Genomic DNA, 25,018 nt, shown 5'->3' with positions numbered 1-25,018 from the left:
TACATGGAGTTTAAGGAAGACCTTGTGAAGGTTCAGCCAAAGCCTATGAGAATGCTACTTCCTGCTTCACCACTGACTCAGCATGTGACTTTCAGTCACTGGATTGCCTTTTGGTTTCATGGTTCACTCGGTTGGAAAACTGGGGAGAAATGGACAAGGATAATTTTTTGGGTAAACTTTAAAAAAATATTGTCCTTTCAGTAGGAGATGAGGACAGATACACACTTTTCTCAATTCAGATTAGTCTGGCTACCAGACCTACAAACAATATATTGCTGTGTTTCATTTTAAGCTGAGTTCCCCCTCCCTTTGTGAACGCACTGCACAAATAGAATCAATATTTTCTCTTGAAATGCATCACCTACAGCAGGCTATACTTTCTGAAATTCTCTACCGCTGAAATGCCAGACCAAAATGTCAAAACAGTACATAATTATGGAGAGGAAATTAGGCAACACAGTGAATACCAGCAAGTTATTTATGAAATGCTGTCAGTCACTGATGCTCTGCCTCCCTTCTGGAAGATGACAACACATTACAATTATAGCACAGATCCAGCAGTGGAGAAATTGACTCAAAAGGACTTGAGAGCACAAATTCAGATTTTCAGACGCACCAGCGCTCTGTACAGTGTTTTCCCCAGGAATTGAAACTGGGGGAGTACTGGAATATTCGGGGGGGGGTGAAGGCCAATGAAGGTTGAGACCATGAGGGCGAAGGTGGGCTGTACGGCACCAGAGTAAAAACTGAAAAATGTTTCACAACCATTTTATTAGATTTAATTCATGTTTTAAAATCATCACAAAAATTAAAGTTGGCTGCTCAAGCCTACTATGAAGCACTATATCTACAGCCTTCTTGGTTTCTTGTAATTTTGCACTCTTTCGTTCTTCTTGTGTGTCCGGTACTTCCAGTCCTTCATGATATGTTCATGGTCACCCCATCTCAAAAAAGATATACTGGAATTGGAAAAGGTTCAGAGAAGGGCAACAAAAATTATTAGGGGTATGGAACAGCTTCCATATGAGGAGAGATTAAAAAGACTGGAATTTTTCAGCTTGGAAAAAGACAACTAAGAGGGGATATGATAGTGGTTTATAATATCTTGACTGGTGTGGAGAAAATGAATAAGGAAGTGTTATTTACCCCTTCACTTAACACAAGAACCAATGAAACAAGGGGTCACTCAATGAAATTAATAGGCAGCAAGTTTAAAACAAACAAAAGGAAATATTTCTTCACACAGTACACAGTCACCTGTGGAACTTTTTGGCAGGGATGTTGTGAAGGCCAAAATTATAACAGGGTTCAAAAAAGAACTAGATAAGTTCATGGAGGTTAGGTCCATCAATGACTATTAGCCAGGATGGGCAAGGATGCAGCACCATGATCTGAGTGTCCCTAGCCTCTGTTCACCAGAAGCTGGGAGTGGACGACAGTGGATGGATCACACAATGATTCCCTGTTCTGTTCATTCCCTCTGAAGCACCTGGAATAGTCACTGTTGGAAGACAGGATACTGGGATAGATGCACCATTGGTCTGACTCAATATGTTCGTTCTTACATAAAAAATAATTATAATAATCAAAAAGTTTAGTACAGAAACTCCCCAAGATAATGACCTCTTGAGCGAGCGATGATGTGAGATAATGACCTTGGCAAATAATGCATTTTAAAAATCTTGGCCTACTAGGAAATGTATATTTATATAAGTTTCCCAGTCACAAATCTAGCATTCTAGAGCGAAGTCACTAAAACAGAGGTGGGCAAACTACGGCCTGCGGGCCACATCTGGCCTGCGGGACTGTTCTGCCCGGCCCCTGAGCTCCTGGCCCAGGAGGCTCGCTCCCGCCCCTTCCCCGCTGTTCCCCCTCCCCTGCAGCCTCAGCTCACTGTGCTGCCGGCGCAATGCTCTGGGCAGCGGGGCTGTGAGCTCCTGGGGCAGTGCAGCTGCAGAGCCCAGCCTGACCCGGTGCTCTGTGCTGCGCGGTGCGTGGCTGGCTCCATCTGGGCAGCGCGGCTGCCAGTCCTGGTGCAGCTGTGCCGCCAGCCACCAGTGCTCCAGGCAGAGCGGTAAGGGGGCAGGGAGCAGGGAAGGGGGGTTGGATAGAGGGCAGGAGAGTTTGGGCGGTGGTCAGGGGCCAGGGATGTGGATAGAAGTCAGGGTGGTCAGAGGGCAGGGAACAGGGGGCGTTGAATGGGGCAGGGGTTCCGGGGGCGGTCAGGGAGAAGGGGTGGTTGGATGGGACAGTGGTCCCAGGGGGGCAGTCAGGAAGGAGAGGAGGGGTTGGATGTGGCGGCAGCGGGCAATTAGGGGCGGGGGTCCAGGGGTAGTCAGGGGACAGAGAGCAGGGGTGGTTGGATGGGGCAGGGGTCCCGGGGGGGGCAGTCTTGAAGGAGAGGGGGTTGGATGGGGTGGCGGGGGGCAGTTAGTGGCGGGGAATCTGGGGGCGGTCAGGGGACAGAGAGATGGGGGGGTCGGATAGGGGACGGGGGCTGGGCCACGCCTGGCTGTTTGGGGAGGCACAGCCTCCCCTAACCAGCCCTCCATACAATTTCTGAAACCCGATGCGGCCCTCAGGCCAAAAAGTTTGCCTCCCCCTGCACTAAAACATAGTCCAATGCTCTGGCCGCTGTTGTTTGTGGTGCCACCTTTCACTCTATTGCTCCGTCCCAATGGCCCTGCACTGTCACCTTCTGCTGCCACCTGCCACTAGGACCTCTGGGAGTCGGTCTCTCGAGGTTCCACCGGCTCTCGGTGATTTCAGTTGAGCTCTCAGTGGGGGAACCTCGCTGCTAGTGCAGGCTGAGCCGTCTCTTCCAGTGAAACACTGTCCCACAGCAGGTCTAATCACTTGGACCTGATTCTCAGTGATTTCAGCTGCAGTGGTCACTTAACAAAACAGAAGACTCTCTATGGAGCCTAATCAGCTCTGTCTTTAAACAGTGGAGAGGGGCAGGTCAAATAGTACTTGTGACTCAGGCAGACCATCAAGCAAAACACCTGTCCCCACCCTCTCTCTCGATGCCCTCAACCAGCACAGGGTAAGTACAGTTCTCCTGCCCTTTACTCGTACAATAAGAACAACAACATTTCATTACCTCCCGCATTCAAGTGATTTGTAACCCAACCCCAGCCAAAATCTATCACTTGGGCAACACAGCTCTGTTTGCTGGATACCTGGGTAGATTAAGTGTGAATATAAATCCAATCTGGTCCTGAAGCCTTTCCCCCCAACCCCCAGCTCATCACTAGCTGTCAGGGAGAGCTCATTTAGACTTTCCTTAGAAATCATATTTTGAAATTATTAGGTTGGCCAACATCACCAAAATGAATGCACTGACATTGTCATAAAAAACAACAGCTGTATAAGGAAGCTAGTCTGTGTTCATACTTTTCAAATCTATTATACTTTTTCAGATACACATATTTTATCATACACTGTATATGCTTTTAAAGTGTGTATTAATGTTTCAATTTCAATTCAGATTTCCAAACAATCACTAAATTGGCAACACTGCATGTAACTAGTTCACAAAACTGGGGGGGGGGGGATTTGAGGAAATTATGGGGGGGGTGTAGGGAAATCCCTGGCGCTGTAGACTGGTCATGCCATTCAATCCATTATTTGGTGGGTTTGCTTTTGGTTTTGGGGGGAGGGGATGAGAAAGGGAAGAGAAAAAAATTCAACTGATTTTTATTATTTTGTTTTTTTAAAAACCTTGCAATTCTTTCATCACTTCATTGCTTTTATGCCGTTTTGTTCTTATTTAATGCTATTAATCTCTAGTGCTTTCTAAATAGGAGGCTGCTTTGTAAATTAAGTATTTTATGTTGCTCTTTTAATCAGAGATAAGGGCCTTGAGTAATGGTGCTGGGAGACAGATTATGACGACTTTGATCTTATATGAGACAGAATTAGGCAGTGAGGCCTTTCAATGTTTTGTGTTTAACTAGGTGCCAGATTCTTTCAGTTAAAGAAACTGTATATGTATAAGGAGCATAACAGATTCAAAATCTCTCCAGCTGGTGACTAGTGGGAGATATTAAATGAATACAACAATGTAGCCAGTATAAGTGCAGAATAACTTATGTTTATAACTTATGCTTATGTTTAATAGCCATAAGCACTTTACCTTTGGTGGGGAAATCAATGGCTGAGGTTGCTGACCTGCGTATGTGAATTTCCTAGTGCTGGCCAAAACTCTTCAAAATTTCCCACTAACCATATATTCTGTAAAATTTTCATTTTGAAAACACCAGCACAGAGTGTTTCTGAAACAAAGTTTATTCCTCCAGTCTCTGGCAGCAGCTGCATGAAATTGACATGACTTCTAGACCAGCTGATGCACCACACAGACTGGGGCAGCTGGCTTACCAAGCTGTGGGAGTGAGGTAGCCCAAGAAGCCAGATGGCCCAGGAGTCTGGAAGCCCTGGTTCCTGGCCTGGGGTAGTCCATATAGCAGGGCTGTCCTGGAGTTGTGGACCCTGGAAGCCTGTTCCAGGACTTCCGGGTTGCGAGGGTTCTTAAAGTTTCCAGGCTCACTGCTGCAGAGCTCCAGTAAGAACGGGGAGGCTCCATCGCTTCCAGGCTCCTGGCTCCAGTCCATATGGTGGGCTGCACCAGATCTACTGATCCTGGAAGCCTGGACTCCCCAGCACCCCACCAGGATGGCAGGAAAGGTGGCAGGATAGTAGGCATGTTTCTGATGGAAACAATCAAATCTACCTGTGCTTCATAGAAAGTTCATCCAACCTGAGATATTTCCACAAAAAACATTTGGGGCTCAACATATGGGTTTTGTCAAAAAATTCCCAACCAGGGCTATTTACAGCTCACTGCCAAGTCATGTTTTTCTTTTAAAGAGCAAGTATCTTACTACAATTTGTGGCTTGAGAATATAGCTTTATCCTGAACAGTGCAATGGTTCAGAGATAAGTTATACCCTTGGGAGAGGCAGGTATATAAGCACAAATGTACTGAACCATGGCTGCATACCTACAGACCCCACTGATGTAAACTGGGATTTAGTCTGACACCTTCAGTACTAGGCACTGAACACTAGGATGTGTGAGAGGTAGGATACCATCATGATGGCAACAATATATCGACAGACTAAAGCACAAGCCTCTAACGCTAGAGCTGAAGAAGTAAATGCCCTAGCCTTCAGCAAGCTGGCAGTCTCTTATCTTCACAGAGGTCGGCCACTAGGTATGAGGACACAACACCTCACAGGATCAGTCCCAAACCAACTCAGTTCTGGCAGCTGTGTGTGAGTCAAGTCAGAGACAGTCTCACTTTGTCTAAATGAAGGGAAAAACACCACAAGTTCCCTCAGCCTGATCTTCCAATGAACAGACCAGACCGTGTGAGATTCCTACTGAAAGGGCCCTATCCTCCATGGTGCTGAGTGACCTCAACTCCCATTGACTAGAAGAGTAGCTGAGGGTGCTCCGCCGGCCCTAGCCCTGGATCTGAAGACACCTCCTTCCCCATACTTTGGGAGGGGAAGAAGTTCTGACTCCAAACACAATCTGGATCCAGTTTTTGGAGCTTGTGCCTATCTCGACAAATGGGCTGTACTACCACTTTAGATCCAAAACTCCTTTACGTTTAGGGTATCACAACTCTGAATCCATTACCCAAGTCTGCAGTGCAAGCCCATCTCTCAGACTAGTAGATGGGAGGGGTAATAAAGCTAAGACTGGGCAAATGGTGCTGCAAAAGCAACACCCCCATTCAGGTGACACAGGGACTAGATATTGCAACCTTGATTTGGCAGACTCAAACCTTGACATGGTCACATCACGTTTCTAGCCAGAAGAACTTGTGCTCTCTCTCATTGGCAGGTGAAGACCAGCCACATGGAAGAGCATCCAGCCATGTTGTGGGAGAAGGAGCACACCATACCTTTGCAGATAAAACAGATGTTCACTATTCGTGTTGTTCTCTGTCCCTCTTTCCTCTAAATGTGGATGTCAGAGAGCAAAGTCAAACTGGAAATTGTTTTCTAGTTGGACTTCAGCTGCTGTGCTGAGAGCAGTAAAGAGATCTGGATATTATGGAAAGTCCATGTAATTATTAATGGACAATAGTCAGACAGTTTTTTTCTGCACTCAAATTTTGGTGGGTGTTCGGATCTGTGGTTTTGGTTTAGCTCCTCCAAAGAAAACAGCTGACTACTGATAGTGCATTAAGGTGCAGATGCTGAAGTTAAGAGCCCGTCTCTCATGTCACAAAACAGTGGCTTGTTCCACTTGTGAAGCTGACAGGCCAGGTGCCAGCTCACGCCAAGGGCCTCATGTCTCAGGTGGATGCTGACAGATACATAGCTGGACTCTTGTGGGTTAATGATAAAATAGGTCTTATAAAGTATTCAACAGAGTCTAAACACTTTCTGATAATTCTGAGTTAATACATGCATTAATCTTACTTGTAATATCTGTATTCCACATGCTAATGTAAAGTTTGAGTCAGTGTACTGTGAGCCTCTGTGACCATGTGACTATTTATACAGGAGAGGGACATTAATTATTGTCAAGAGCTGCTCTTCTGCAGAATTCGTTATGCCCTTCATCAAAGAAACCCATTGATCCCAGACAAGCTATCAGTGGATATCACAACTGGAAATGCCTTAAATCTGAACTGTGGAGTAGTCAACAAAAGGACTAAAGATTCTTATTGTTGTTCTGCTCTCTGCCCCATGAAGATGAGTCATGCAAGTGGACTTCTCCCATCTGTTGAGTTTGTAACTCAGGGCACATGGTAGGGAGGGAGATAAAAACCCAAACAAAAGAAACTAAGTAGCTCTATGCTGCTTGGACTCTGTGGAGGCATGGGGTGGGGCGTAGGGCAAGGTGGTTTAAGACATAAGCACGAGATCCCCAGGTGCTTCGTCTGGGTTAGCCCTAAAGGACAAACAGAGCTTGCTGATTATTGAAGCCTGTATTGCTTTTTGAAACCAAAAACGGTAACACGTGCATGTGTCTGTTTGCTTTAACCTTGTAAATAACTCTCTAATTTCCTTTTTCTATTTAATAAATTTTCATATAATAGTTTATTATAGGATTGGCTACAAGCGTTGCGTTTGGTGTGAGACCTATAGTGCAATTGACCTGGGATAAGTAACTGGTCCTTTGGGATTAGGAGTAACCTGATATTGCTGTGATTTTTGGTGTAAGGGGCCATCTGTCACAGAGAGACACTCACCTAGGAGGCAAGGCAGACTGGTGTGCTCAAAGGGCATGTCCGTGACTCCATATTAAGGCTGTTCAAGTGCCTGATGAGTTTGCCCTTGGTGAAGTTGGTTGGTGAAAACTAAGTTTAGAACTCGTAACCAATTTGGGGTTAGTGTCTGGTGTTTATCAGTCTGCACTGAGGTTGGTACTTTTGCATCACTGTTGGGAGCATTACACCACTGTAGGAATATAATGTTCTTGGTAGGTAGCCAACATGTGGTGGTTCATATTTACCAAGCCGGCAACAATAAATTATATGAAAAGCCCAAGAGTCCTCAGTGGTAGCAGCAGCAGCATTTCAATAAAGCAATTTTCAGTTATTCAGCAAAAGCAGTGACTGTACTGACCAGTCACTTGTAGGGGTGTGCACTCATCCCTTAGCTAGTAAGTTACATGCTAGTTATAGGGCTCTGCAAAAATAAAACAGCCACAAAGTGTTATATTTGCTGCGTCTCTCTCTCTCTCTCTCGCTCTCTCTTTGGAACAGCATGCTGAGGCAAAGATTTTCCCGGGATAGAGAAGGCACAAAAATTACATTCAAAATAATATGATGGGTCTATGTCAACACCAGAAAATAAAAAAGTTTAACAAGTAAAGAAAGTCAATCCTTGACTCCTCCTCATAGTTGTATTCCTGGTACCTAAGTGATACAAGTTTCCAAAACTCCACAGGTTAGATTTTTAAGTTAAAGCACAGCTTTGAGAAATGGGCAGCGCTTAAACTGCAGGTTGCCAGGAGCTGCCCTGGGAGGGCAGCAATAATAATAAAAATAATTAATAGTCAATACAGACTTTACTCAGAACTAGGGGTGTGGCTACACTTCAAGCTGGAGATGTGATTTCCAGCTTGACTAGACATACCCACGCTAGCTCTGATCGAGCTGATGCACTAACAATAGAGTGTAGGCAGGGTGGTGTGAGTGGCTAGCTGTCCTGAATATGTACCTGAGGCATGTACTCAGGGTGACGAGCCCCTCCTGCTGCTCACAGCTGCATTCTATCAGAGCTAGCACGGGTATAGCTCCTTGAGCTGGACTTTACCCCTCCAGCTCAAAGTGTAGACATACCCTGAGGGGGAAATTCACCCTTCTAAAGAGGGTCAATGCAAAATAAGGCCTAAGTGGAATGTAAGTGGTGCACACACCTTGCTGGATGAATTTAATCTTGGGGAGAATTACCAGTGAAATCAATGAGCTACATCCTGAAGGGTATCGGGCACCCACAACAATTTCACTGTGATCTAGACATGTAAGGAAAGGCCCAGAGGAGGTGGAGGGAGAGATGGGAAATGGTTGGAGTACATTATCCATGGGGAGCTGGTGCGGGATAGAGAAGCACCATTTTTCTAGACCTGATCGATACATCCGGACATGCAAAAATAAACCAACCCAGGGAAGACAGAGGGCCTAACTCTCCATTACCCTATACATTGTGACAGGTTTCAGAGTAGCAGCCGTGTTAGTCTGTATTCGCAAAAAGAAAAGGAGGACTTGTGGCACCTTAGAGACTCACAAATTTATTTGAGCTTAAGCTTTCGTGAGCTACAGCTCACTTCATCGGATGCATTCAGTGTCATTTCCACCAATGCAAAGAGGGTGACTGTAAAGTCATGTCAGTGTGATCTGGTTGAGGTGCAGGCTAATAGAGAGTCTGATCCAGAGTCTATGATGATGCACATGGACTTTATCTCTGTGTTGCTGGATGCATTGGGACAGACTTGCCAGATGCAATAAAAACTGTTATGCCATTCATTTTCCTGTAGTGTTAGGAAAGCACTGAAAGGAGACAGGAAGAGAAGAGACAGAGGGACACGTTAAAAAGGAATCTTGAAAGAGGGCATGTGCTGTTCAGCACATACAAATAGGAAAGGGCACAGGTGTGCTATTATGAGTGTGTTGTATTGAGCAAAGCAATTTGCAGGGCATATAAAAGGAACACAGAGACTGTAAATGCTGAAGGCAAACATGAAAGTAGAGGAACAGAAATGGATCTGTTGCAGAGATTAATGTGTTCAGCAGTGTAAGATTGGATGGAATAGGAGTAGGAATGCAATTCAAGTTGCTTCTTGTTATGTGCAGCCAGCATCATAATCTACCACTGTGGTCTATGCTGTCATTCACGTCAAAACTTAAATAAATAAAAATCACCTTTATGATCCAGATTTTAATAAAAGAGATCACATGGCAACATAATCAAATGGCCACCTTCAAACAATCCCAGACCTCTGCACTTTTGGATTTGTGCCTGAAATGGGGACAGAATACAAACAGGAAGGTTTTTCTTGTAATAGATCTGGCCTGACTGAAGCCACGAGACATGGAAATCTCTTGAAAAGGCACATGCTCTTGAGATTTCCAGCCCAAAGACATGTAGACAAGTATAGAAAAGTTTCTGAGCTGATAGATCCTGGTTCACACCACTAGTGAAAATGAGTTTGCCCTTATTTGTACACTTCTCAGAAACACCAACCACTTGGCAAGATAGGTGGCATCTAATGCCCAGGGATGCGCTGCCAATGCTTTAACCAGGAGCTCTCACAAAAGGTATCTCTTTAGCCTGTGATAAGCCGCACAGCGTCTACTCTGGGTAACCTGAAGTAGGTAGGGAGCTTGTCATGGGATTCTATTTTAGGACACTTTTTTGAAAATACCTGACACTTGGTGACATCTGGTCAAATCCAAAAGCAAAACTTTGCTCTTCTGATGCATCTCATGAGCCTCAGGAAAAGAATCTATGGCAGCATCTAGAGAAGCCATGGCGGCCACAAGAACTCTGAGAGACAGGGAAATCAACCACACCCATCCTTCAGTTTCAAGGTGGAATTTTAACCAGGAGCTCTTGAGCACTTCCTACAATACATCACTGCTGATGACAAGAAGCCCGGGCTTGGAATAACCAGGTGTGCCTTGGTCTGGACCAAGATGATCTTGCAAAGAGCTGTATGGCAATGTTTGTACAGTACTTGCTTGCAATACATCTGGCCCAAGCCAGTACTGTTTGTCCTTCACTTTCATGAGCACTAAATTAACTTCAGTATTTCAAATCCTCCTGACGCCTGTTTGGAATATTTGACATTAAAATTATGAGTAATTTTTACAGTCCATCAAAATTCTTTTGAAACCTTTCTCTAAGACATGTCTTGGCACCACGGCTTAAATTCTGAATATTTTAACACATTCTGAGGAGACAAATCACATCTGTAGGCTAAGCACCATGTCTAAGATGAAAAGGTTCATACAGTTACTGAACTACGTTAGAAGCACTTGACAGAACAAGTACATAGGAGACAGCTGCACTGCGTGTGGTTAAAGGAGTTGCTGGGAGAAAGCACGCAGGAACACACATTGCTGCAGTACACAAACAGAGAACAATTTACAGTAAACACTGAAAGCAAAATGAATCTAAGAGTTAGATCATTAGAGCTTGTCTGTTATTTTGTTCTAATTTAGGCATAAGTTTAAGTAGTGTTATATCCACTAACAAAAGAAAGACATGATCATAATCATTATCACTTGTTTTAGCTGTTAATACAAGTCTAATCTACCATGAATATTGTTGCTGGATCTTGGGCTTACTTTGTTTTTAAAACACAAGAACATAGGACATGGAAAACAGGAACAAGGTCTAAGAAGCCCATATAGGTTTTCTTTTATGTTACTGGTTTTAAGCAATATTGTTTCTTCCAACCAAATAATTATCTAGATCTCCTCTACAGTGTCCCCAGTTACTGGGAGCTCTGTAAAGCAAAGATCTAAGATTAGACAGTGAGGTTAGACATTATTATGAGCTTTGTTGTCGCTGATGGAGTTGCCACCTGCATACACTGGATATAAATTTAGCCCCTAGTCTGTTCCAAGGGATGGAAATGTAGCTTACCTAACCTTTTTGAATACTATAGAATCAGCCACATGGAGCCTCAGCAGCAGCTAAATCTCCCTCTGCTGCAGGGGGTAGGGGGAGCAAGCCTTCAGCCTATCCCTGAGCCCCAAACTCCTTTGGTCATTAAGGACTGCACTTCCACTGAAGTCCAAGAGAGTTAAAGGTGCTCAGCCCCTTGCAAGCTTGAGAAGGAGCCCAATGCACAAGGAAACTCTACACAACAGTTTAGGATAGGCAGTAACGAAAAATATTGCATCCAACGGAAGCATTGGGGGAACCTAGATAAAGTGTCACAGAATGATGCAATAATTCATTCAACTAAATATGAACTATTGTAATATGGATATAGTTCCCCACACTGCATTTTGGCTGATACTGGGTGTCATTCTGCTTGCTGCTTAAATAGCAGGATAGATAAAATATCACTCTGTATATTCCACATTGCAATGGTAGCTGTTTCCTGTGTTGTCTATAGGCCACAGCACTACCACGCATCTGCAACCATGGCTGTTTGTCCCTAATACTTGACTTGCTATGACAATAGCAGTGGTTGGTCTCACCTCACAGGACTGGCCAACTAACTGTAACAAGACGGATTCCTCAGTCCATGCAAGGTGAAAAAGGGAGCTGCTCTCCCCGAAACAGCATCCAGCCCAAGGTAAGCCCTGATTAGAGTCACTGAGCTTTGCTACTGATTGCAGCGGGCTGAGGATTTGGCTCCCATGTAGGCAGGGATATTTTCTACTCTGTGTGCTGGGACTGAAAAACAAAACACTTGAGGACATTCAGTCACTCATCATAGGTCGCAGCTGAACTAATTTTACCTTTCACAACAGCACATTTCAGCAGCAGGAATTAATGATACAGCCTGTTGGCCTCTGATACATTAGACTACAACTGTTCAACACTTCACCAATGAATGGTTGAGCTATATGTTTAAAATGACACAGCAAAAAATAACCCCGGTTGCTGCTTTGAGGCCAGTCACTGTTCCATAAATGGATCCCTTAAAGCTCTGTTTGCAGCATTTTGAAAGTCTTAATTTAAATCCCTAGGAAAATATCCATTTTGATTCATGTTTGAATGAGAGCTATGTAGCTTTGAGCCTGCCACTCAAGATTTAGAACTCAAGGTCAATTTAAGTGTGGTAGAACTGTAAACAGCAAGGGTCTGATTCTGATCTCATTTACACCAGTGTAAAACAGAAATGACTCTATTGAAGTCACTGGAATTATACTGGTATAAAATTGCTGTAAAAAGTGATGTCAGAATTAGGCCCAAAATCTTGATACCACATTGTGATGTACTGTTTTTTCTAAATTATTAGCTTTTCTGTCTGCTCTCCTTTATTTTCACTAATTATACTGGGGACACTTTCTTTTATATTATTTGTATTGTGGCAGAGCCTAGAGTCCTCAATCAGAAACAAGGGGTACTGAAAGCCATTGAACCAAACTGTAAACCCTGTATATGATGGAAACCATGCGACAGCACCCCCAGCACTCCTAGTTGTAGCAGCTATGTCAGAGACTAAGGGCTTGTCTTCACTACCGAGCTAAATCGGCATCGATTTAGTGGGTCTAGTGAAGACATGCTCAATCAATGGGAGAGCACTCTCCCATCGATTTCTGTCCTCCACCTCAATGAGAGGCAGAAGTAATGTCAGGGGGAGAGCGCCTCCTGTCAACATAGCATAGTGTGGACCCCGCGGTAAGTATATCAAAACTACATCGACTTGAGTTACACTACTAATGTAACTCGAATTGCGTAGCTTAAATCAACCACCAGCTGTAGTGTAGACCAGGCCTAAGACTCCACTTTGCTAAGCACTGCATAGATACAGCTTTTCAGCCCTGGCTATCAAAACACTTTACAAAGGTGGGTAAGGTTAGTAAACAACATTGAAATATTACACTGGGAAATATTCTTTATTCTGCTGCAAATTTCCTTCTTGACCTTAGTATAGGTCATAAAGGGTACATCTACCCTGGAATAAAAGACCTGCAGCATGGCCGTGGCTGGCCTGGGTCAGCTGACTTGGGCTCAGGCTGCAGGGCTAAAAATTGCTAGGTGGATGTTTGGGGTCGGGCTGGAGCCCAGGCTCTGGGACCCTCCCTTTTGCAGAAATTTTACAGCCCCATAGCCTGAGCCTCACAAGTCTGAGTCAGCGGATCCAGGCCAGCCGCAGGTGCTTAACTGTTGTGTAGACATTCCCAAAGGGTCAAAATTTCAAAAGCACCTAAGTGACTTAGGTGCCAGGTTTTTAAAAGGTATGTAGGTATATAATGATGCAGATAGTTTCCTAGTGGGATTTTTAAACATTCCTAGATACCTACTACTATTGAAATCACTGGGGTTAGGCACCTAGGTGCTTTTGAAAATCCCATTAGATGTCTATCTGCATCTTTAAGCACCTAAGTACTTTTCTGTTTCTCCCTTAGGAGCCTCAGACTCACTGAAAATCAGTGAGATTTAGGTTCTTTATGTCTTAGGTTCTCAGTTTTGAAAATAGAAAAAAGAAAAGGAGTACTTGTGGCACCTTAGAGACTAACCAGTTTATTTGAGCATGAGCTTTCGTGAGCTACAGCTCACTTCATCGGATGCATAGCATATTGTGGAAACTGCAGAAGACATTATATACACACAGAGACCATGAAATAGAACTTAGGCACTTTTGAAAATTTTTGCCCTTAATCTTTCTATGCCACAATTTCCCCATCTGTAAAATGGGAATAAAAGTTCACGCCCTCACAGGGATGATTTGAAGATAATTTAATGTAAGCGAGGTGCTAAGCATTCCTAAACCAAAATACTTAATTTCAAAAATCTAATTAAAATTGCTAAGAGACAACTATCTAGTTAACTATCACATCATCTACAGACCCCAACCAATTAAAAGCAAGAAAATGTAGCATTCAGAAGCATGTAAATCTTATAGTCGCCACATAATAAACACACACATTATTTGTGAAGTATGAAGAAATACATATTTCATCAGTCCTCAAGGTGGCAAATAAATCTTGAAAATGTGAACCCTAAGAGCTCAAAAACCAGAAGGAAAGTAAAGGAAACTATATATTTTAATGTCATGATTTTAAGCCAGTCTCAGTGTTTTGGGCAGAATTACTCGTGATTTGTGTGTTTGGGGTTGGTAATAATGTATAAAAATGACACAAGGTGCAAGGCTGTTGGGAGAAAGGCCTGATATCTTGTAAAAGATCCCAGGTGAAACCAAATTGGTCAAAGTGAGGGTTGTTGGCTGCTGTTATTGTCCACTTTCTAAGTGACGTCACTGTATAGAATAAATACAGGTTTTTCTACTGAGCAGAGAACAGGACAGGAAAAGCCATGTTTATTATGTTAATGTAAAAGAATTATAGTGCAGTAATGATGAAATACTATGTACATACACTGACACTCTTATTGAAATGTTACAGGCTGTTTCACAGTCACATTAACTGGCATCAAGCTATCAGTTCATTTCAGTTAATACTGTGCTTAATAGCATCACCAGATGTTCCTTTGGTATCTGCAGCAAAACCTGTATTTTATCCAGTGCTTCCTGAAAACTAGCTTTTTTTTAAATCTGCCAAATACTGAATTTTTGATATTGTGATAATTACAGCTGCATTCAGCTGTTCACATCTGGATCTCTCAACATGCCTAATCTGTGTTAAAACTGGCAGAATGAGAAATCCCAAAGCTACTAATTACCGAGGCATGATGATGCTCACATAGATGAACTAAAAACTTCAACAAAAAAACTTCAAAAACAGACTCCAACGAGAGACTGCTGAATTGGAATTAATTTGCAAACTGTATACAATTAACTTAGGCTTGAATAGAGACTGGGAGTGGATGGGTCATTACACGAAGTAAAACTATTTCCTCATGTTTATTCCCCCCCCCACCCCCCACTGTTCCTCAGATGTTCTTGTCAACTGCTGGGAATGACCCACCTTGATTATCACTACAAAAGGTTCCCCCCCCGCCCCCCCCCGGCTCTCCTGCTGGTAATAGCTCACTTTAAGTGATCACTCTTGTTACAATGTGTATGGTAACACCCATTGCTTCATGTTCTCTATCTCACCACTGTATTTTCCACTGAATGCATCCGATGAAGTGAGCTGTAGCTCATGAAAGCTTATGCTCAAATACATTTGTTAGTCTCTAAGGTGCCACAAGTACTCCTTTTCTTTTTGCTAATACAGACTAACACGGCTGCTACTCTAAAAACCCATGTTATTCTTGTCTGTATTAGGAATATTTAAATGTATTTTATGCATTGTTCCTGCTCCACTAGTGCTACCAACAGTGGCAGTATTACTGTAGACAGAATACAGGTGTAGACAATACATTGTGTGACAGGGTCAGGCCAGATGGCTACAGGAAAGTGATAGAAGGTAGATATATTAGCCCCAGGTTAAGTAGGTCCCTTTTCTCTGGGTTAGGTAACAGGGAAGGCTCCAGAACAATCAGGAACTTTCTGGAAACAATTAAGGCAGACAGGCTGATTAGAACACCAATCAAGAAGCAGGCAGAATCAATTAAGACAGGCAGGCTAATCAGGGCACCTGGATTTAAAAAGGAGCTCACTTTAGTTTGTGGTGTGTGTGTGAGGAGCTGGGAACAAGAGGCGCAAGAAGCTGAGCGTGAGAAGGCTTACTACTGGAAGACTGAGAAGTACAAGCATTATCAGACATCAGGAGGAAGGTCCTGTGGTGAGAATAAAGAAGGTGTTGGGAGGAGGCCATGGGGAAGTAGCCCAGGGAGTTGTAGCTGTTACAGAAGCCACTGTAGACAGCTGCAATCCACAGGGCCCTAGGCTGGAACCTGGAGTAGAGGGCAGGCCCAGGTTCCCTCCATCCCCCCAACTCCCTACTGGATACCGGAGGAGTTGACCTGGGCTGTGGGTTCCACCAGAGGGGAAGGTCTCTGGCCTGTTCCCCGATCCACTAGGTGGATCAGCAGAGACTGTGGGGATTGTTCTTCTTCCTTTTCCCCATGCTGGCCAGTGATGAGGCTAACTGAGTGAACGGCAGATTTGAGCCACAAAAGTGGCCAAACTGAGGGCTGCTGTGAACCTCCTGAGGTGAGCAAATCTGCCACCTCCTGAGGTGAGCAGGACCCACCAAGGCAGAGGAGGAACTTTGTCACAATTGATAAGAACTCCTGTGCACCGTCTACCCTACAGCCTTGTGTTGTAGAACATAAGAGCGGCCACACTGGATCAGACCAAAGGTCCATCCAGCCCAGTATCCTGTCTACTGACAGTGGCCAATGCCAGGTGCCCCAGAGGGAGTGAACCTAACAGGTAATGATCTAGTGATCTCTCTCCTGCCATCCATCTCCACCCTCTGACAGAGGCTAGGGACACCATTCCTTACCCATCCTGGCTAATAGCCATTACTGGACTTAATCTTCATGAATTTATCCAGTTCTCTTTTAAACTGCACCCTTAAAGTTGGAGGAGAGGACTCGGGAGTGGTACAGTCAACAGCTGGAAGGCTCTGAGAGCTGTACAGTAGGTTAGCTAGGGGTTTAAGATCACCTTATTCGTGAAAATATTCTCCTTGAACTCAATAGGCCAAGCTGCATTTGTCCTTACACCAGTATAAATTCCAGAATCAATTAACTTTGCCTCAGTTTTTAATAAGGCTAATGAAGAGTTTGGGGGTAGTGGCAGGGTGCCTAATGGGAACAAGGATATGGAAGTAGAAATTACCACATCCAAGGTGGAAGTCAAACTCAGACAGCTTAATGGGACTAAATCGGGGGGCCTGGATAATCTCCATGCAAGAATATTAAAGGAATTGGCACATGAAATTACAAACCCAATAGCAAGGATTTTTAACGAATCTGTAAACTCGGGGGTTATACCCTATGACTGGAGAATTGCTAATATAGTTCCTATTTTTAAGAAAGGGGAGGAAAAAGGTGATCTGGGAAACTATAGGCCTGTTAGTTTGACATCAATTGTATGCAAAGTCCTGGAACAAATTTTGAAAGAGAAAATAGTTAAGGACATAGAGGTAAATGGTAATTGGGATAAAATACAACATGGCTTTATAAAAGGTAGATTGTGCCAGACCAATCTGATTTCCTTCTTTGAGAAGATAACTGATTTTTTAGACAAAGGAAATGCAGTAGAGCTAATTATCTGGATTTCCCTAAGGCATTTGATACAGTTCCACATGGGGAAATTATTAGATAAATTGGAGAAGGTGGGGATTAATATAATTGAAAGGTGGATAAGGAACTGGTTAAAGGGGAGACTACAATGGGTCATACTGAAAGGTGAATTGTCAGGCTGGAGGGAGATTACTAGTGGAGTTCCCTAGGGATCAGTCTTGGGACCAATCTTATTTAACATTTTTATTAGTGAACTTGGCACAAGAAGTGGGAGGGCGCTAATAAAATTTGCGGATGACACAAAGTTGGGAGGTATCGCCAATACGGAGGAGGACCAAATATCATACAAGAAGAGCATGAAAACTGAAGTAATAGAAATGAGATGGAAATGTAATAATGCAAAGTGCAGGGTTTTGCATTTAGGGACTAACAACAAGAACTTTTGCTAGACGCTGGAGTCTTCTCGGATGGAAGTGACAGAGGAGGAGAAAGACCTGTGGACCCCTTTAAGGGTGCAGTATATGATGTGGCCATGAAAAAGGCTAATGCTGTCCTAGGATGCATCAGGTGAGGTATTTCCAGTAGAGACGGGGAAGTATTAGTACTGTTATACAAGTCACTTGGGAGACCTCATCTGGAATACTGTGTGCAGTTCTGGTCTCCAATGTTTAATAAAGATGAATTCAAAATTGAACAGGTGCAGAGAAGGGCTACTAGGATGATCCAAAGAATTGAAAATCTATCTTATGAGAGGAAACTCAAAGAGCTTGGCTTGTTTAGCCTAGCCAAAAGAAGGCTGAGAGCAGATATGATTGCTCTCTAGAAATACATCCGAGGGATAAATACCAGGGAGGGAGAGGAGTTATTTAAGTTAAGCACCAATGTGGACACAAAAATAAATAGATAACGAACTGACCATCAACAAAAGTTGCCTTGAAATTGGACAAAGGTTTCTAACCATCAGAGGAGTGAAGTTCTGGAACAGTCTTCCAAGGAGAACAGTGGGGGCAACAAACCTAACTGGCTTCAAGACTAAGCTTGATAAGTTTATGGAGGGGATGGTATGATGGGACTGCCTACAAAGGCATGAAGCTGATCTGCAACTGCTAGCAACAAGTATCTCCAACAGCTGGTGATGGGACACTAGATGGGGAGGGCTCTGAGTTACTACAGAGAATTCTTTCCCAGGTATCTGACTGGTGGATCTTGCTCACATGCTCGGGGTCTAACCAATCACCATATTTGGGGTCAGGATGGAATTTTCTGCCAGGTCAGACTGGCAGAGACCCTGGGGTTTTTTTGCCTTCCTCTTCAACATGGAGTAACTTGAAGGTTTAAACTAGTGTAATTGATGGATTTTATGTAACATGAAGTCTTTAAATCATGATGAGAACTACAGTAACTCGGCCAGAGGTTAAGGGGCTATTACAGGAGTGGGTGAGTGAGGTTCTATGGCCCGTGTTGTGCAGGAGGTCAGACAAGATGATCATGATGGTCCCTTCTGACCTTAAAGACTATGAGTCTAACAGGATTTGGCACCTCTAGTCAAATATATTTTCAATATTTTCTCAGAAGAAAAGAGTCCTACAAGGTTAAAGGAAGACTCTATTTATCCCATGCCAGCTGTTTATAGGCCAATGATTGATTTCTTGGGCCTACAAGCTAATTGGGCTATTTGAGTGAAATGAATTTTCTCTTGCTGGGTACCACTGAGGGAGGACATTGCTGGCACCTGAAAAGTGTAGCATGAGTCTAGTTTTATGGCCAGATTTTTTAAAACCTGGCTTCCCTTTATGTGCCAGCAGTTTGCAGGCGTAATTAATATTACCTACCTGTCTGAAGTGCCTGGTTGCATCTTCATATGAGCAGATTCCACTGACTTCCATAGAATCACAATGATGTGACAGGAGAGTCAAGCCCTTGTAAGGATAAGGCCTTTTCCTGTAGCCATACTGTAAGGCCTTTGTCTGCAGCCATATTAGGAGAGCAGCAGCCGCTAGCTAAGAAGCAGGAAGTCACATCCTCACATTCCAGCTAAATTACTTTAAAACAATGTAATATCAGGCTAGTAAGAAGGAGATCCTGTCCTAATAGCACCCACTTTCACCAGATAAAGAAACAGATCTTAAGATGATTAAAGAAAACTTAGTTTGATAGCATTCTGTCTGGCCAGAAATCACTTACCAATAGTTGTGGTTGTGAAATCCTCATTTTTTTATTGTTTTGTCATTGTGGTCCCCACTTCTCTATTGTTTGTATAATCTGTCTGGTTCTTTGATTGTTTCTGTCTGTTACATAATTAATTTTGCTAGGTGTAAATTAATTGAGGTGGCGGGGGAGTTGTAACTCAAGTGTTCCATCTCCAGCTCCAGCTGTGGCCAGTCTCTGATGCTGAAGAAGGAGGAAAAAAACAATAACCAATACAACTGGCCAGTTGAGCAATGGGGGGCAAAAAGTCCTTCCTGACCTCTTGGGGTGACTGGCTAAAGTCCTGAAGGATGACATTTCTTCCCCTTTTTTCCATCCCTACTTCCAAAACCTTGGTTCACTTCATACTTCTCACCTGGACTACTCTAACCTCCATCTCCTCCTCCTCCTCCTCCTCACTCTTCAATAGATCCAATATCCAGCAGCTGAAATAAACCTCCTGTTCCATTTCTGTGACCATGTCAAAATCCCCTACCCCCAGTCACTGTCACTTTCTTCATAACGTTCAACCTCCACATCTTGATTTTTTTAGGGTGCTGCACAGCTTTGCTCCCTTTATTTCCATTTGCCTCCACTGACAACCTGTGTTATGTCAATTCTGGTCATCTTGTTGCTCCTTTTATCTCCTCCTCCTTCATACCCCCAACTTTCACATCTTGTTTCATCATGCACCCGAAGCCTGGGATAACATCTTTTTCTGTGAGATAAGCCTTGTCATGCTTCTTCTTTCTTTCACCTTGCTTTCCGTGGTTGGTTTCCATGCCAATCCTGTTTGCTCCATTTCTCTTCATTTTCCTCAGATCCTACTTATGAAATTCACAGTCTGTCGGATTCCCTGGCACCATTTTTATTTGTGTTAACCCTAGTCCCTTCTTTCCCTCCCCTGTTCCTTTCTGTCTTCTCATGTTTGTCTAGTTTAGACTGTAAGCGCTTCAGGTCAGGACCCTTGTCTTTGTGAAGTACCATGTGAAGTTATGGCACTACACATGTATATTATAACAATCATGAATACTCTGAATGGATTGCTGCATGTCTTCTGTTATTTATTCCCACTGCCTCAATGGGGTTCTCTTATTAAAGTTATGTCTCTGGTCCTCTGAAAGATGAATTAAAGAGAACCATTTAATATTATTAGATCAAATTATATCTGTGAGAAGAGAGTTAGCAGAATGACAGGACTCATTATTTTAGCTCTTTCTGACTTGGGATAATTTTTATTTTTTCAGCAGTATTCCATACACCACTTTGTTTCCCTCAGCTCTTGTTACCCTGAAAATCAGTATCTGGGTTGCCACCATCTTGAGCCCTTATGTCATCATTTACCCCTATGCAAACGCTGTCACTCTGGTTTAGTAGCATTTGACACCCACTTTGGAAAGGTATAAATGAAGACACACTGGGGCAGGGCAGTGGAGAACTGGTCCCATAAAGTGTAATTTTCCTCCATAAAATACTGTTGGTAATTTTTGCTTTTATAATCTCTCTTCCTCTATCACAACCTTGAAGTTTGCTGCTGAGGAAAAGGTTGGGGGAATTAACATACTTAGCTTCATGCTTCACAGGCGCTTCCTCTTCTGGATGTGACAGGCCAAATTCTGCTCTGACTTACCCTTGTGCAGCCACCTGGATATCAGTGGGTTGGCAGCTGTGCAAGGGACAGCAGAATTTGGCCTGATGTGTATGCTGGTCTGCTCTAATCCCAGCATACATTTCTGGCTTGTATTTTAACAAAACTCATCAGCAATCCAGGCAGTGATGATGAACTTTGAAAAGGATCAAATGTTCTTGACACAGTGTAGCCAAGAGGATCTGAGCACCATCATTGCCAGGCGGTGTTGGAGATGGGTTGGTCATGCGCTTTGAATGGAAACTGATTCCATCACCAGAGTAGCAATAAGATGGACACCTGAAGGCTAGTGAAAATGAGGCTGCCTGAAAACAACACGGCGAAGAGCTGTGGAAGCCAAGCTGAAAAACCAGGGGCACAGCTGGGGAACCATTAAAAGACTTGCCAGAAACAGACAGGAGTGGAGGAGCTTTGTCACTGCCCTAAACGCCAGAGGCATAATGGGAACATGATGATGATGATGATGAGCTGCAGCTGGCCCTTATGAGGGTCATGGGGTGGGGGGGCAGAGCACCAGCCACAACTGCTGCCCTATGTTCAGGGGAATGTGCAGGCTGCTCCCTCTATGTGCAGAAAAGGGAGTGGGGCGGTGGTGGTGGAGGGTTAAATTCATGGATGCATTCTCCACCCCACTGAACTGGATATTCAGTAAGGTGAGCACACTGTATTTACATCCTGCAAGCACGTATGTGAAGGGGGGCGGGGATGGGGACATTTCCAGGTTTCCCCCTACAAATAAATCACTAACATTCTTATCACTAAAATGTGTTGTTTGAATAGCCTCACCTAGCATCGCAGTATCTGATTGCCTCTCAAGGTCTCCTGAGGCCTAGCTGCAGAGTGCCTTAACCACAAGACTGTACTTTCCGCCTCCTGAAGGCACCACAAGAACCCAATTCTATGAGCTGCTGACTGTCCACAATTTCCACTGAATTAAGTGGTCATTGAGGGCTCTCCTTGGTACCTCTTTAATAATAATACTAATAAAACAAGAAATCCTGGTCACAGTGAAGTCAATGATGAAACTCCCATTGACTTTAGTGGGGTCAGGATTTAACCCCAGGTCTGCATTTTGCTATGCAGCAGCTAGAGCAATATGAATTCTGGATTGGATGGTAAGGAAGCTGCTCTGGCAGAGGTAGGGCCCACAGGGTGTTACCCGCACAAAATTCTGTTACTCACACGCTCTAGGGGACACTTTTACCCAGTTCCTAGGGCTCAGGATGTAACCTTCTGCAGGTTTGCAGGAACTTTTACCAGTGAAAAGGCCTTACACAGGAATATCCTTCTCCTCTATATTAACAGTTACCAAGCAGAATACACATGCTAAGCATACAATGCTATGCTCACCAATCCTGATCAAGCAGGCGGACTTTCCCCGTTGGCCAGGCAAGGTCAGTCTTGTCTGGATTCTGGTGCCGCACGTCATGGTCGTGCAGAGGATTCTAGCAGCTTTGCTCTTAGGCTGTGTCTTAGAGGTGAGTTCTTCTTCTTCCAGGTCTTTCTTGTTCTTCTTCTGTTCCTTCTCTTGTCTCCTTCTTGGACCCCAGTTTATATATAGGTTTTGCAAGAGCCTGGTTGTGAGGAGAGAAGGAAAGTAAGGAGACAGATAACCCCAAATTTCCAAGTTTGAGAGACAAAGTCATGGAAAAAGGACGACTGGGATAGAGTTTAGAAGGAATGTTTGTCATGTTTAAGGAAAACCTGTTGTACATCGTAATGGGTAAGTAGAAACAGGCTTTCACAGGCTACACCACATCAATTTAGAATGACTGGAAGCTGTTAGCATTAGAGTTCAATGGCCAATGTGAAGTGTTGCCTGATCTATTGATTGTGTATTAATTATTTTGGTTACTTAAGAATTCCGAATTAAAACTTTGTGGTTTGGTAGGTTCTCATCCCAAGATCAGACCCAGTATTATTAAAATTTCAGTTGGGAATCCTGACATGCATGGTTGCAACACTCTTATTTGGAAAACCGTCTGTATTTGTAATCCTTTTATTACCGCAATTAGTAAAGTCACAAACACTCCATCCCAGCAAGGTAAATAGAGATAATTCAGAATGTGTGTCTGAGCATCCACATACTCACATCATCCCTTGCAGAGGGACCCAAAGTGTTAGCCATTCTCATCATCACCCTTACCATCATCATCATCAGTGGTGGTCATCCCGACACCTCCCAAGAGAGTTACATCTCTCCAGGCACACAGGCTGGGATACAACTTTGATAATGTGCTATGCTGACACCACTATGCCTAATGCATATTCAGTAGGGGTTTCTCCCCTTTTCCTTATTCATATTTCCTCTCCCTTCTAATGTTCCTAGCCCTTCTCCCATAGGCTATGAGGCCTTTTACCTCAAGGTTATTAGCATATACATCAAGTAGTTACCATGGCAGTCTTGTGGTCAGACATCTGCTGAGGTTCCTAGTTTATACCTGCTTGTGATATTTTAAATTTTCATCTTGTGGTTACCTGTCAGCAGTTTAGTCATTACAGCATTCTATCTAGAGATTTAGGGTTACTCCTGGTTAATTGCATATGCTAAGGCTTTTGGGCCTTACACCTTGTTTAGCTAAGCTTTTGTCTCACAGGCCTGAGGCCTGTAGGCTTGTTGCTCTACTGCCTTAACTTATGCTTAACCTAGCAAATACCTATAGGCTACAGAAGTAAGTTGATGGACTCAGTCCATTTCTTAGTGTAGAAGTAAGCATGTGACAAATACAGAATCAAAACTGACTCTTGTTCGCATTCGCAGCAGAGAGGTCAAGGACTAAGTAAGCATGGAGACTGAAGCTCCCTCACATGTGGTCCTAGCAAATCAGAACTCGGATGCATGCATGGAAAGTCAGTGTGGGAGAATTTCATATTGTTGCTGCTGTGGATGAGTAAATTTCAGCCTCTGGTGCTCTCAGCTCAGGTAGAGTGGCATTAGGGACTGCCCCAATAATACTGTAGATGTTAACTCCTTCCTCTCCTCTTCATCATTAAGGGAAGTGAAGTGTATAAAGCATGTATGGAGAAATGTGGCTATGTGCATTTTGCTACTCTTTTTTAATTTAATTAGGTCTTCTTATCTCTTCCATTCTCTCTCCCACGTGCTATATCCTTTCTGCCTGTTACTACATATTAAAATGCTGCTTTGTTAGGAACCAATAATGCGCACACATTTATCTGCATGAAATACACTCCCAACTATTACCTGTGCCATTAATTAAGTTATATAATAGCAAGATCTTGTTACACCAATGACACAATATGCAATAAAGAAGGGGGTGATTCAAGGTCATATAATGAAAGGAAGGTCACATATAAGGAAAGCCAAGGTTTCCAATGGAGATGTCATTATTGTAATTATGCAGCATGCATGATATATTGGGGGTTCTCCACTTATTCATCATGTGGTCCACATCGAAATAGAAAGATGGTCTCCTGGATGACTCTCCTCCCTTCAGTGAATGCGTGGACGACCTTCTCTCATTTACTGTGACATAACATCCCTATGGCAATTACAGTAACTACTCAAATACTTTCCTAATGTTACTTTTCCATGTAAGTATTTTTCACTCTTCAGTTCAGTAAGTGTTAATCACACTGTCTACTCTTACTCGTCATTTCCTGTCCCCTTCCTATCTGTTCTGTTCCTCTCTTCTTCTGATCTCTAGTACTTGCTGTCCTGCCATTTGGTTCCCTTCCATGTTGCCCAATTGCATAGTTCTATTCTCCTTTGCTTCCCTGGGCATCCTGTTCCTGCTGGTAGTTCGCAGCTCCGGTCCTATTGATAGAACTGGTCTCTAAGGGTGGCTCCTCTTTCCTTTCCTCTTAAGCAGTTCCCTATATTTTTCTTGTTTCCCATTAGTGTTTGTTTTTTTTTAAGAGGCCTCCAAATTCTCCTTTGCAACACAGAGACTGGACATCTGTAGAAACT

General features: G+C 43.5%; 1 long non-coding RNA gene across 3 annotated transcripts in view; it reads right to left on the bottom strand.

Annotated features, from left to right (window-relative positions):
* Positions 1 to 827: 827 nt before the first annotated feature.
* LOC141992523 (uncharacterized) overlaps positions 828 to 25,018 on the bottom strand; it is a 41,316-nt gene continuing 17,125 nt past the window's right edge. For 2 of the 3 annotated variants that reach the window (XR_012640602.1, XR_012640600.1), the window contains 2 exons: positions 22,438 to 22,661; positions 861 to 959 (listed from right to left, as the gene is read on the bottom strand). This is a non-coding gene — a long non-coding RNA (uncharacterized LOC141992523). Of the gene's footprint in view, positions 960 to 19,436; positions 19,644 to 22,437; positions 22,662 to 25,018 lie in introns of all 3 variants that reach the window. The other variant, XR_012640601.1, reaches the window with a different exon arrangement.

Source organism: Natator depressus, chromosome 8, assembly GCF_965152275.1.
Source record: "Natator depressus isolate rNatDep1 chromosome 8, rNatDep2.hap1, whole genome shotgun sequence".
In the NCBI taxonomy this organism is placed as follows: Eukaryota; Metazoa; Chordata; order Testudines; family Cheloniidae; genus Natator; species Natator depressus.
Note: the sequence above shows the minus strand (reverse complement) of the source record. Positions and strands in the feature narration are given on the sequence as shown.